The 12,888-nt window shown below is 43.8% G+C and overlaps 1 protein-coding gene across 1 annotated transcript in view; it reads left to right on the top strand.

Moving 5' to 3' along the window:
• The first annotated feature begins 973 nt into the window (after positions 1–973).
• SATB1 (SATB homeobox 1) overlaps positions 974–12,888 on the top strand; it is a 94,101-nt gene continuing 82,186 nt past the window's right edge. The window contains exon 1 of the mRNA XM_063325155.1: positions 974–1,092. The gene's annotated coding sequence lies outside the window, so the exon portion shown is untranslated. The remainder of the gene's footprint in view (positions 1,093–12,888) is intronic.

Here is a 12,888-nt window from a genome sequence, read left to right as displayed (position 1 = left end):
TGAGGAGCACATGGTGCCGGGTGAAACACCAGGCGAGAGAACCGGGGGTGATGCGCGGCGGGGCCCGGCCCTGACGGGGCAGCGGGGCGGGCAGCGACCCCGGAGGATGCCTGCCCGCACCCCGCGCATCCCCGTCCCGCGGAGGCCGCCAGCGCGGCCGCGGAGCTGCTGCCTCGGCCGCTTTAAATCGCCGGTGGCCGTGGGGCGCCGCCGGCACGAAAGGGGGCCGCCGCTGGGGCGCGGGGAGTAGCGGGCGGGGGGCGCGGGGGCAGGTGTGGAAAGAAAGGAGCGGGGGGAAGGATGGAGGGATGGGGGCAAGCGGGGAGGGGGGGCGGGGGGGCGCGGTGCCCAGGGGAATGCAACGCGGGGGGGGTCGGCAGGGATGGACACACACACACACACACACATACGCACACGCAGCCGCCGCTCTCCAGCCGCCGATCCGTGTGTGCCCCCCCTCCGCCGCAGCCCCCCGCCGCCGCGCAGGCAGAAGGCAGCAGGCGCGGAGCCCCCTCCCCGCCGCCCCCCCGCGCCGTTCCCCCGGCCGCAGCCGGCCTCCCGCCGCCGCGCTGCCCCGACGGCACCGCCGCCCCCTCCCCGGGGGCAACGCGCACCTCCCCGCCCGAAGGGGCCGTGCGAGGCAGCGGGCGGGGGTTGGGGGTTGGGGGGGGTTAGGGGGGACGCGGGCACACACAGATAGACAGACAGAGAGACACGCACACAGACACACAGAGGCAGGGCTGCCCCACGCCGGTACCTTGCTGCCCTGGTGTTTTCCGTCCGGGCTCTTCCTTGCTGAGGCAGCTCGGGAGCGCAGCCGAGCGGGCGGGGGGGTTGTGTGTGTGTGTGTGTGACTGTGTGTGTGTGTGTGCGCGCCTGTGTGTGTGTGTGCATGCGTGTGCGTGTGTGCGAGAGCGAGCGAGAGCGAGAGAGACTCTCCCCCCTCCCCCTCCCCCTCCTCCTCCTCGCTCTCCTTCCTTTAAACGCCCACTCCTGATGGGTGAAAAGACAACTTGAACTTCAGTGCAATTAACTTCGCCGGCGCCTCGGAAGCCGGAGGTGTCGCCGGCCTCGCCCGCCGCGCTCCCATGAGTGAGTCGGTCCCGCTCCTTCGGCGTCGCTCCTCGGGGACAAGGAGGGGGAAGACGGAGAGGGGGGGAGGGACGGGGCCGCGACGGGGGCACCCGCCGCGGTGATTTACGGTGCCGACCCGGGAGGGCGGGGGGAGGCGCGGGGTGTGTGGGGGGGCTCCGCTTGTCGCTGCCGGAGCCGGAGCCTGCCGGTCGGCATTGGGCACACACACCTGCCGCCGCGCCGGGGGCGGCCGCCGGCCCCGCTCCGCTCCCCTGCCCGCCGCCGCCTCGCCCGCCGCCGACACGGGGGGAGCGAGGAGGGAAGGGAGGGGGGGGGCGAGCAGAGGGGGGGAAAAAAACAACCTAAGCAAAAAAACCCTAAAAGTTTGGCAAACTTCTTCCCCGGCCCCGCGCGCCTCCCGGCAGCGGCGGGCGCAGGGCGGCGGCACCCCCGACGGCGGGGGGCGCGGGGCGAAGCGGCGGGTCGGAGCGGGTGGGGTGAGGGGGGGCGCAGATGGAGGTGTGGGGGGGTCGTGGGGTGGCGCTTCCGCAGGGCGCGGGGGTTGCGCGGGCGGGCGCGGGGAGTCGGCGCGGGGCTGCACATCCCCCGAGCGACGGCGGCGGATCGGCCCCGCCGGGGGCGCGCCCGTGGCGGTGGGTCGCATGTGTCCCTGTCCCCCGTCCCTCCCCCCCCGCCCGCCCGCGGCACGACCCGGCGCTGCCGCTGTCACGGGGAGCGGTGCCAGGATCTCGCCTCTCTGCTCCAGGATTTTATTTTTGATTTATTTTTTTTCTTTGCCGCTCCGTCTCCAAACCCACCACCCGAGGTTTTGCTCAAAACCGTCGTCCTTTTGTCGCCGTCTCCGCTCGGTGCCCGGGGGGAGCGCTCCTGACAGGCACCTGCCCGGGCCGGAGTTTCCCTCTGCCAGTCTCCGGGCTTCTCTGACTGCGAGAGAAACTTCGCTAAAATGCAAGTTTGATGCAATACTTTGCAGCAGCTCCTAAGCTGAAATTGAGTTGGATCTGACGAAAGCTCTCTGCTGGTTTTAGGCAGCCCAACTGAGCGCAGCGCTTCCGTGCAAATAATTCCCAAATTCAGATGCAGAGAGACTCCAGGGCGTATGATCTGGTAGTGCCCTTTCGTTCTGGTCCCTGCTACTTGGGTGAGAGTTAGCAGCAGTCCCTTCTTTCTACTTTGTATTATTTTGGTACGCTGCATTTCGTATATTTGTCTGCTGTAGTCTGCTGGCAAACATTAGCATTCAAGCTTACATTTTTGACAAATGTGCAGACAGGAATAGCATGAATAGGCATCTTAAATATTAACAACCTAAGCATCTGTTGTGAAACAAATTTAATATATTTACTCTGTTTTTCTCACATTGTTAGAAAAGGTTACAATAAGTGTAAAATTTCAGCTGTAGTTAGCACAAGGAATGCTTGGATATTTCACTATCTCTTCAAGCATTTAACACAATCACCAGATAGAAATGTGTCAAATCAGGCGCACTATTCAAAAACAACTTGAAACAGTAAGCGTAGAGTGTAAAGACATGAATGTAGGATGTTCTCTGCAATTTGTATCTTCTAATTACTCTGCAGCACTATTTGTAGAATTTTAGAGTGCTCTTTTCAGTCCCGTATTCCTATATGCTCTTTTATACGTTTATACATACACTCATTTTCTAATTCATTTTCAATTTGAGATTGTTACTGGTATTACCTTGCTTTTCAAGTCAAAGCAATGGTTTGCACAGAAATGTGTAATAATGTAGAGTAGGTAACAAAACGAGCAGGCAGAAAATGTAACGTGTTTACATATAAGCATGCGTCTAAATAGACAGCACACACACACATAATAAGGCAATAGAAGAGAAATTAAAATCACTGGCTAGTATGCTATGTATGCCCACTCTCGAATACAAACGGCTAGTGGAAAAGAAACAACTGACTCCAAGGAATTCCTCCGTCCCTGGAATAAAACTGTTCCGAGTAGAACAAGAGCACAGAAGAGTGAAGTCTCCGAAAGGACAGTAGAGTTATTTCAGGAATCAGTGCATTCCTTCCCTTTTTCCCACAAGTTCAAATATGTAATAAATAAGTCCTTTGTATGCAAAAGAGTTTACTGGAACAAAAAAAATATTTAAATGGAATGCTTTTTGTGCGTGCGCTTTGAAAAACTGGCCGTTTCCTTTTTATATTCTTTGTTCTTAATACTTTAAATGGGAAAGGAACTCTCGCAGTTTCTCCTCTCCTGTTATTTCAGCGATAACGCGTGAAGCCTTAACCTGCTGCTGCGCGCTCCCGAGAAAGCGCTGTACAGCAGAGAGAGCCGATCTCTTAACTCGCTCCTGGGACGGTGCCGCTTTGGCAGAACGAGGGGCAGAGAGGGTCTGCCACCCATAGCCTGGGTTTGTGCGGGAGCAGGGCACCTTTCTGGTTTGCAGCGTAGGCCCAGCGGGTTGGCTGGTGAGCATCTGCCCTCTTGTTGCTGTGCTTCCCAAGGCAGGGCAGGCAGCGCCAGCCCTGCCTGCAGCCCTGCCTGCCTCCCTGCCAGCATCCCACGGGCACCTCCACCTTCAGTCCTGCCGGGGACGGCAGGCACATCCACCCCTTCAGCACAAAAACCTCGTGAGAGTAGGAAAGTCCTGAATAAGCATTAACTCAGCCCACATTTCAGGTCTGGGATAGAGAGGGGTTTAAATGTGTGCGACTGCCATTCAGAAGATGGTCAGCTGAAGTCTGATGTCCTTGGGAAACAAAAAAACAACCAAACCAAACAAAACCCAAATCTTTTAGTCTATCAACTACTCAATTTTTGGAAGCATTGTCACCTTTTTACTGTCACCTGTTTTTTCATCTAAGCATTGTCAGATAAACTTGAAGTCCTTCTTAAGGTTTCCAGCTGTATTTGGGGAAAAAAAAATCAAGGAGATTATTTTATTAATAAAATAGTTTGTAATATATAGAAAATATATATTAAAAGTAGATTTCTGAATTAAAACTGGAGGAAATATGACTTCTGAAACGTTTTAGTCATATTTCTGGGAACTACGCTGTTTAAACATAGATACTACTGAAGCATTTTATTGCCTTCTTGTATATAACTGCCATGCTCTCTCTAGATATATTTAATATATATCTAATGAAGCCACAAACTTTCCTTCTACAACAGTTTAAACACATCTGGAACATTTTACTTTCTTATAATTTATGTTAATAGATGTAGAGTGTATATACAATCTTCTCAGAAATCATTGCTTTTTCCAAAGGGGATTTTTTTTACTTTCAGTCAGGGAATATATTTATAAGAACAAAATAACTCAAAGTATAGGCAATTCTATATATCATTTTATTTTCTGTTATATTAGGTTGATTATATAAAGCTCTCATTTAGAGCGATGGGATGATGAAATTACAGAGGACTGATTGGCTTTTGTTTTTTCGAATGGATCAAGTTGAGGGCTGCAAAAATGACTGGTTTTAGTAAAGTTCTTTGAGTACGTAATATTTTTCATAGAATCCTGACAAATTAATTTAATAGAAAAGCCACAAGTCTCTTAGCACGGGAGGCTATATTTTCAGGTAAAATGGAAGTTCTGCTTTTGCCATTATAGGCATCAGGCTTCAGTAATCTGCTCCTCTTGTGGAATGAACACTTTCTACTTAAAGCTATCATGCACCTACTGTTTATTTACGCTGCATTAAACTGACAGCACGGCAATCAGAGGAAAAATATGGCTTACTTTCCTGAAGTAAACACCAGTTTATAGGTTAGTGCATGTATTTATATTCCTGTCGCCACTAAATAATGGCTGTCTCCATTTTAATATCTACCTGTGGTGTCATCCAGGGCAGCTGGCTCTTCCTTGTTTAAAACGAGGAAAAAAAGGAAGGGGGGTGAGGAAGAAAAAGAAAGTTGTGTTGTCATTCCACTCCAAGAGGAACTTAATAGAAAAGTGATTCGGTATTCCATTCTGTGGCATGCAGAAGCCAGTTTTAAAGGCATAGCATTCAGTTTTACTTGGTGTATTTGAATTGCATCTCAAACAGGGAAAACAGAATTCCTTAACAGTATTTGTCTATCCAAGTCACTGAAATTGTATATTCAGGCAACGGCAGATTAAGGGCAGAAGCATTTTATTAATAACTGAAAGCACATATGTGTGTGTGATGAAAAATGTTCTGCAAATCTGTCACTATGCAATCAAGTGCATTTTTTAAACTTTAGTTGTCACAAAGTTGCTACTGATTCTAAAAAAAAAAAAAAAAAAAAAAGTAGTAAAACAGTTTGACGGTTAAAGAGTAACTTACAGTTCTTATTGCTTGTTATACTGAAATTTTGCAACTTTGTAAAGTCCATGTCAGAAAACCCTATTGATGTTACTTTTAACCTTGGACTAATGCCTCCAAGTAGCTGGCATTTGAACTGGAGATAACCGCACTCAGAATAACCCACAGTTTGCAGAAAGCTTCCCTAAATTCTCCATCGGAGGATTCCATTAATAACCTCTACCCAAGCCCTCCGTTTTTTCCCCAGATTCTGGAATCGTTATATTTAACATTAAGTTAGCTTGTGTGTCAGTTTCCAAGTGAGAGTGGTATCATGAACTCTCAACAGCCCTGACCACAACTTGTAACTGTTACTTCAAAAAGGATATACTATAGCGTTCCTTTCAAAAACGTAGGTGTTTTTGAACATTTGGCATCCTGTGGCACCTCAGCTTAACACAGTTATCACCAACACTTCATTACTTAATTGATACCCGTTTTGTTGCTTTGCAAATGTCAACTTTCTAATGGTTTCTGCACTGCATTGCTCTCGGTAAGTATAAACCTTGACAGAGATTAATTTTAAAGAGACTTGCCTGTATTGATTTTGTTTGTATGCCCTGATCTGGTCCTCGTGCCGTGTACTGGCTGTAATCTACCCTTAATCTCTGTAATCTGGTGCAGTATAGTAGGAATGGCATAGTAATAGTAGAGTACAGTAGTAGAGTGTAGTAACATACCCCAGGCACTGTCTGAATTGTAAATATCTGCTTTTAAACTTGCTGGGCCTGACTTTCCTCCCATGCTCACTGGTGTATCACTGCGGAGGTTGGTAGACCTTTGTCTTCACAGTCCTGGCAGGGGGTCGGTGTTAGGTGTTCAGATGGGCTGAGGGACGTGCTAACGCTTAGTATTTATGCCAGGGTCACCTTCTAGCTATTCATTTAGAATACCGATACGCAGCCATCTCTTTGGGGATCGATTTTCCTGTGGGACTGCATGCATTTGTGTATGCTGGACAGGCTGTAAGAAGGTTTCCTTTCACCGGAGCGTAGGCTATCTCCTCACTCTGACCTGTGGTAAAGCATCGCTGGAAACAGGTCTCCACCTCTGTAGGTTCACAAGAGTTAGCTCTCGCCACCTCGTGCCTTTCTGTTGTGAACTGCAGGTCGGATCGTCAGAGGAGTCTGCTTGCCTGCAGATGGACCTCAGTCACCCCAGCTGCACCTGGGTGCAGAACATCAGGATGGGCCACGTCTATCAGCTGTGTCGGCCTTGCATAACTCCCAGCAACTATCTGCTCTATCTCTTTCCCTTGGCACCTTATATGACATGATATGACCTGAGGAGATGAGGGAGGTGCTTTAAACCTCGAGTGCATCTCATCTTCCCAGGATCCTGCTCTGACAGGATTTATTTGGCCAGCAGCAATCATTTGTGTGTCGTTCCACTTGCTCACTAGAAGAAGTGGTGATGCACTCGGATCATATATACCTGGAGGATTGTCTCATAATCTTTTCTGGTGTCTGAAGTCCCGGTTCTGGCTTCAGCCCTGACAAAAATGTGTGATCTCGGGTAAAATAACTGCCCGTGCCACGTTTGCAGTCCTTAATGCTGTAAGCCTGATTTTGGAAATGCTCAGCATTCGCAACTTCATATGAAAGAGGAGGAAGCTGCAGCACACAATCCCTCTATAAATGCGGCCTTAATATGCCCCTGGTTTATTTCCCCAGCTATAAAATTAGTAATATATACGTTTCATAGAACACTGAAGGATTAATTAATTCTTTGTATTTGTAAATCAGTCCTAGAGTGGAAAACACTGTACGGCACAAGTGCAAAGAATTGCTGCTCTGAACTCAAACCCACATGCAAAGGTACGACAAAGGTATTTCCTTTTCAGTAACTGCGTTTAGAATATATGTCTGTTTGAAACAGACAGGTAATTAAGAACATTTGCAATGAACAGGATAAAAATTCTAAATATTATACACGCCCTGGATTCCCAATTCTAGTACATTAAATAAAAGACAGAAAGAGAGGAGGGGGGAGAGAGTGTGCGTGGATGCAAACTCACAGAAGGACCAGAGGCAAAAAATGAAGCAGAGGGAAATCACAGAGTGAGTTTTAAAATGTTTATAATCAAAGATTAAATAAATATTTTTGTGGAGAGCCATATTAGAAAGTTTTTTAATCATTAACGCTTTTCATCCTAGGTGGGCTTCCTTGATAAATGTAAGAAGTCTCAAGAATAATTAAAGGCATCTTAAAACTTAAAAAATGACAGTTTTAGCTTCTAAGGATTCATTGTAACATAATAATACTGTATGCTTCTTAGTGTTACTTCTGCACTAGACATTTAATTACAGTCTTTGTGAGACATGTTATCTGTATAGTAACCAGTGCATAAAAAAGAATGATATATACTTTTACATACAAGCTCTTGCTTGCCAGCTTTCTTTTTAAGATTAGATTAAGATCTCCAATCCAGAATGTTCATGTCTTCAATGAAACAACTTAATTTTACACAATTTTTGGGAGGAATGGGGCATTTATTGTAACTGTATTTCTTCTGTAGTTACACTTCTTTTGCAGTAATACTTGAACTGTTGTTTAGCAGTTTGGGGTTTTTTTTCTGTTCAAAGGCCCAAACTCAGCATTTCTTTGCTTGATCAAAGGATAGATTTTAGAATACCAAATGAAAAAAGCATGTTTAAGCTATATATTGAGAAGTAAGATTAAAAAGAAATAAAAATCTAAGAATAGTTTGGTAGGTTTTTCACATGTACAGCTTAATGTTTACAGCTTGCCTTTCCCACATCAGATATTGAATATTGTCTGAAATATGCTCTGGATAATGTAAATTTATGGATTCATAACTTGGTCCACACTTTGCTGTGGAAAAGCAAGTACGTTTGCAAGGAAGATCAGGTGCATAAAACGAGAGTTTTTCTTTTGCTACATCTGAAGATTCCTATAATTGTGCAGGTTGTGAAAAGTGCTCTTCCGCATACGGATCTCCCCACAGTTCCCCGTGTTTTGCACTGCGGTCACTGCAGGACGAGGCACAACGGGAACCGCATCCAAGCATTTTAGAGCAGAGCTTTTCAATCGATCATATGTGTGTCCTCTTTTGGGTTTTGTTTTTCGCTTCTCAACTAGCAGTCTTGCGCAGGAACGGTACAATATTGGTGTCGAGCCCCTAGTTTCAGTATGCTTTGTAAGAAAATCTCACAGTAAAATCAATCAATCAAAATCAATCTCTGTCCTATTGACTGTATGTTATTGACTTGCTTTTTCTTTCTTTTTTTCTTCACTTGACTCACTGAGTACCGTAATCCTTTTGGCCATTCCTGGAGAATTTTGTTACAATCTTTTTAAGATAGGAGATGTAATAATTTTGTAACATTTTTACATTTGAAACCCGTGTTTCCACCACTTCCTTTATTTGGACTGCATGGCCTAAAAACGACAGTTAGGATACTCATAGGTGTAGTTACTATTTTGTAGGCGTTCCAGATGAATTTTATAGGTACCACGCAAGAAAATTGAACCAACAGATTTTTTTTATATGTGTGGCATGATGACGGATATGCCTTAAGAAGCATTATACTGCCTGATAAGTTGTATTTCCAAGCAGTATTTCATATAGGTTCTGTCTCTTTAAAAATGCAGTCTCCTCTATTTGCCCTATTAATTGTTGATATGTTGCCATCCACGAGACAAAAATTAGAGCTGTAATTAAATAATCATGTGATGCTCCTTAGTGCCAGTGAGAGCAAACTCATTTTTCCAGGCCCTGATGGTCACTGATTATTGTATTACTACTGGCTTGCTTTATTTTTTTTTAATGGCTCTATATTGCTGGGTTACCTAACCACTGCCCTTCTTTTCAAAATTAAAGGAATTGAAGAACATTAAGTCACTTAATTGGCCAGTGGTCTGCGGGGACACAAAGTAGTTGTACCTTCTCTGCTTTTTGGTCACTCAGTTGGTTCTACCGGGAGAACTACATCAGTGGTGTGGTTGCGTGCCATTTAATTTACACTGGTGTTTTGGCTGGGATGGATGCATATAGGGAATGCCAGGAGAATTACAAAAGGAGCAGGGTATTAAAATTCAGAAATGATTAAAATTGAAATAAAAGGATGCTGCTTCTTTGCCAGTACTCTGGCAGTCATAATGACACATAGAGATTAGTTTCCACCTTCATCTTTTCCTTCTTTCTCATTTCCTCTTGTTTATTGTTGACACATTTTCCTTATGTCTCTGCTTCTCAGCGCTTTTTTTCACTGTTACATGTTCCTACTTTTTCTCTTTCCTTAAGCATGGAGAAGCTTACTTAACCTTATTATAACAATAACAGAATCAGTTATTAATATTTAATATGCACATGATTAAAATTTCTCTCTTAAACATAGGTCAGCTCTATTATTAACTGACATGTTATTTTTCATTAAAAAATTTTTATTCTGCCCTTACGGTTTCTCAAACACCCTTTACTTTGGTGGTGATTTAACACATAATGTTTAGAAAACTGTGTTAGGCTAGTGAAAAAAAAGAACTTACCAGTCATGGATAATCAATTATGCATGAATTCAGATATAACAGATGGAAACTGGTGAGTTAAAGTTTCTCTTTAGCTTCGTGATTTTTTTGTTTTGTTTTTGTGACACCTGTCTCTTATGTATAGATAAACATCTAACATAGCATGCTGCTTTTCATGCATCTTTGTGTTTTTTGCTTTTTGGGTTTGGGCTTTTTTTGGTTTCTTTTTGGTTTTGTCGGTGTGGCATAAACTCATTTTCTCCCATTTCTAACTTACCCTTTTTAATTTGTTTGTCTGATGGCATTTCTATACTGCCTTCTCTAGGCCTAAATTGTCCTGTGATGCAGCCGGCATTTAATCTTCTAATAAATTACACAACGTCATTTAACCTTAAAATTGTGTCAGCACTATATTTTAAATTCTATGAGTTCACTTCTGCCTTCAGCTGCTCATGGCCTATAGTGTTATGACATTAAAGCAACAGGGTAGACTGTGGCTGTGCATACGTATTCATGTATGCATATATGCACATTCTTGTGATTGTGATACTTATATAGGCGTTCCCTCCAAAGGCATTAATTAAATTTCTTTCAATCATTTGACAATGAAGCAGATTGCCTTACTGCTTTTTATTAAAAAGTTCAGTACGGACTGGGCGTAATATTTCTTTCGGTCATGGAAAGATTTTCACAGACCTAAATCAAGCAAAAAAGACGATACCACTTTGCGATATGCCCACAGCGACAGCCAATTGGTATGAAATAAAAGGAGAGCTAAATGTTTTCTTTTTCTTTTTACACACAAAATAAAGAAATCTAAAAGAGCTTTAAGCATGGGCTTGGCTGTGAGATGACAGGGCTTTTGCGTAGTTCATTCGCGGCAGAGTATTGAAGGATTCTTGTATTTGAAGGTGTCCCGTGTTTCAGAAACACGGGGGTAAGCTGATTTGGACATTACTTTTCTATGACTGCAATAATTTGGAGCATTTCTTCACCTGGCTCCACCCACCTTCGAAGCGGCACGTTTTCAGATGTGGTGCAGAGAGATTTTCCATCTGTACACTTAGGAAAGAAAAATGAGTTGAGAGAATGCACCATATCTTTTTCACGAGCAGAATATTTCAAAATTTCTGGTGAGCATCTTACCAAAGTTTCCAAAGAAAGAAAATCTAATACAGGAAGGAGTTTGTAGTATAACCTGCCAGAAACAAATTATATAGAAGAAATCCTAAGGAAATGAACACGGGTGCTGTGAAAATAATTAGTTTCAAATGTTATTTCTTCTATCACAGCTGAAGCTCTGCTAGGAAACTTCATGTGCATGCCTCCGTTTCTTCTTACTCAGCTATTCTTACATCAATGCAGAATGCAAACCTTTCCCCCAAATTTTTGTATTTAATGCGGGAACTCATTTTTACACACTTATCCAGGCATTTCTTTTTAGTGCTTGCGTGAGCATAAATGAACTATCATAAATATTAACTTAATTTTGCCTTAAAAATATAGCATTCTGGTGGGTTCCCAGCTCCTGCTTTCCATCTCAGTTTGTTTCCATTGTAGCCACTTAGCAGGAAATCTAGAAATGCAGTTGTTTTAGCAAGTACATACATTAAATACTTGAATACATTTTTGTCAATTTCTCCTTTTTTTGCTGTTTTTCTAAATCGGGACAAGTACTTTGAACATTTACAGGGTACTTGGAGTAACATTTTGAAGTGACTTGTTGCTTTATGTTGTTTGCATTTAAACTGAGTATACTCTGACACATGTATAAATGACCTTTATCTTAGTGACACTGCATATGCTAAACCTTTTTTATGTTAGCGCCTGAATATTAACAGGTACCTTATTCCTTAAAAGAGCTGCGAATATTAACAGCTAATTGTTCCTGAAAAGAACTGTGCAAAACTCATTCATTTAGTCTTTGTTACCGTGGAATCATCGGAGTTTGAGATTGGAAGGAGCCCTAGAAGAAAAAGCGAATTCGGCCAAAACCACCAACTTTCAATTTGTTTTACACCAAAACCACATATTTTGCATGTATTTTATGTACAATGAATATTGACTCCTGTCAAGTTTGGCCGTAATTAGATGCGCAGTTTTACTTAAAAGGTTTTGAACCTTAGAAAAAGTGTAGCAGAACCTGGGCAGAGCTCTGAGTTAACAATGAAACTGGAAACAGGACATTTCATGTGGTTTTGGGTTTCATAATGAAAGTTTGACATAGTTCAAGTCATCAATCAGTTCTAACCATTTCCTTAAACTCTTCCACATTTTCAATTTTTATTGGTAGGTTTTATTCATACTATCAGGTCAAAGAAAAAGACGATTGCTTGCCCGTTGATGAAGTATTCCTGTGTAACAAGTCACTGCTGTTTGAGCTCAACGGCGCGAGCATCTGAGCTCTAGCTAATAATGCCGGAATAATCCTTCCGTAGTGCTAACCGCAAGGGTTCAGACTGTTCTCTACCATAATGTGCGGCTTTGCTTGGGCTGTGTGAAAATCATCCTCACCCAGAATTGTTGGATTAACTTCTGGATTCCTAAATGCATCCTTTTATTTTTTTTTTTTTTTGACTGGGAGAGAAATGCGGTGGTTGGAAGGAGTCAAGAAAGGGAAAAGAAGCGGAATTGGTCAACAACATTGCAAAACATTTTGGAGAGAACTTGGTGCTACTTTCCTTTTAACAAGTAAAAGTAACTGGATCTCTGCTGATGTATATGTCTGGGGATCATGATTTACACACTATTAAATTAATAGAGTTTCTATTCAGACACATCCCTAAAATAACTGCTTATCAACCAACTCTTCTTTCAGGGAAGAGTTGTATGCCCTTCTTACGCCTAGGAGTTACCTAGTGCTGTGACAATGAAGGTTTCAACAGGAACCACTCTTTTTTCATCTCCCCATGACCCACATTGAACATCTTCACGAGAAGCCTAAAAATTATACCTCTGGGGAGAAAACTGTGAAATTCACGACTTGCTGAATTTA

This window comes from Chroicocephalus ridibundus, chromosome 2 (genome assembly GCF_963924245.1).
Source record: "Chroicocephalus ridibundus chromosome 2, bChrRid1.1, whole genome shotgun sequence".
Lineage (NCBI taxonomy): Eukaryota > Metazoa > Chordata > Aves > Charadriiformes > Laridae > Chroicocephalus > Chroicocephalus ridibundus.
This window is presented reverse-complemented; position numbering and strand designations above follow the sequence as displayed.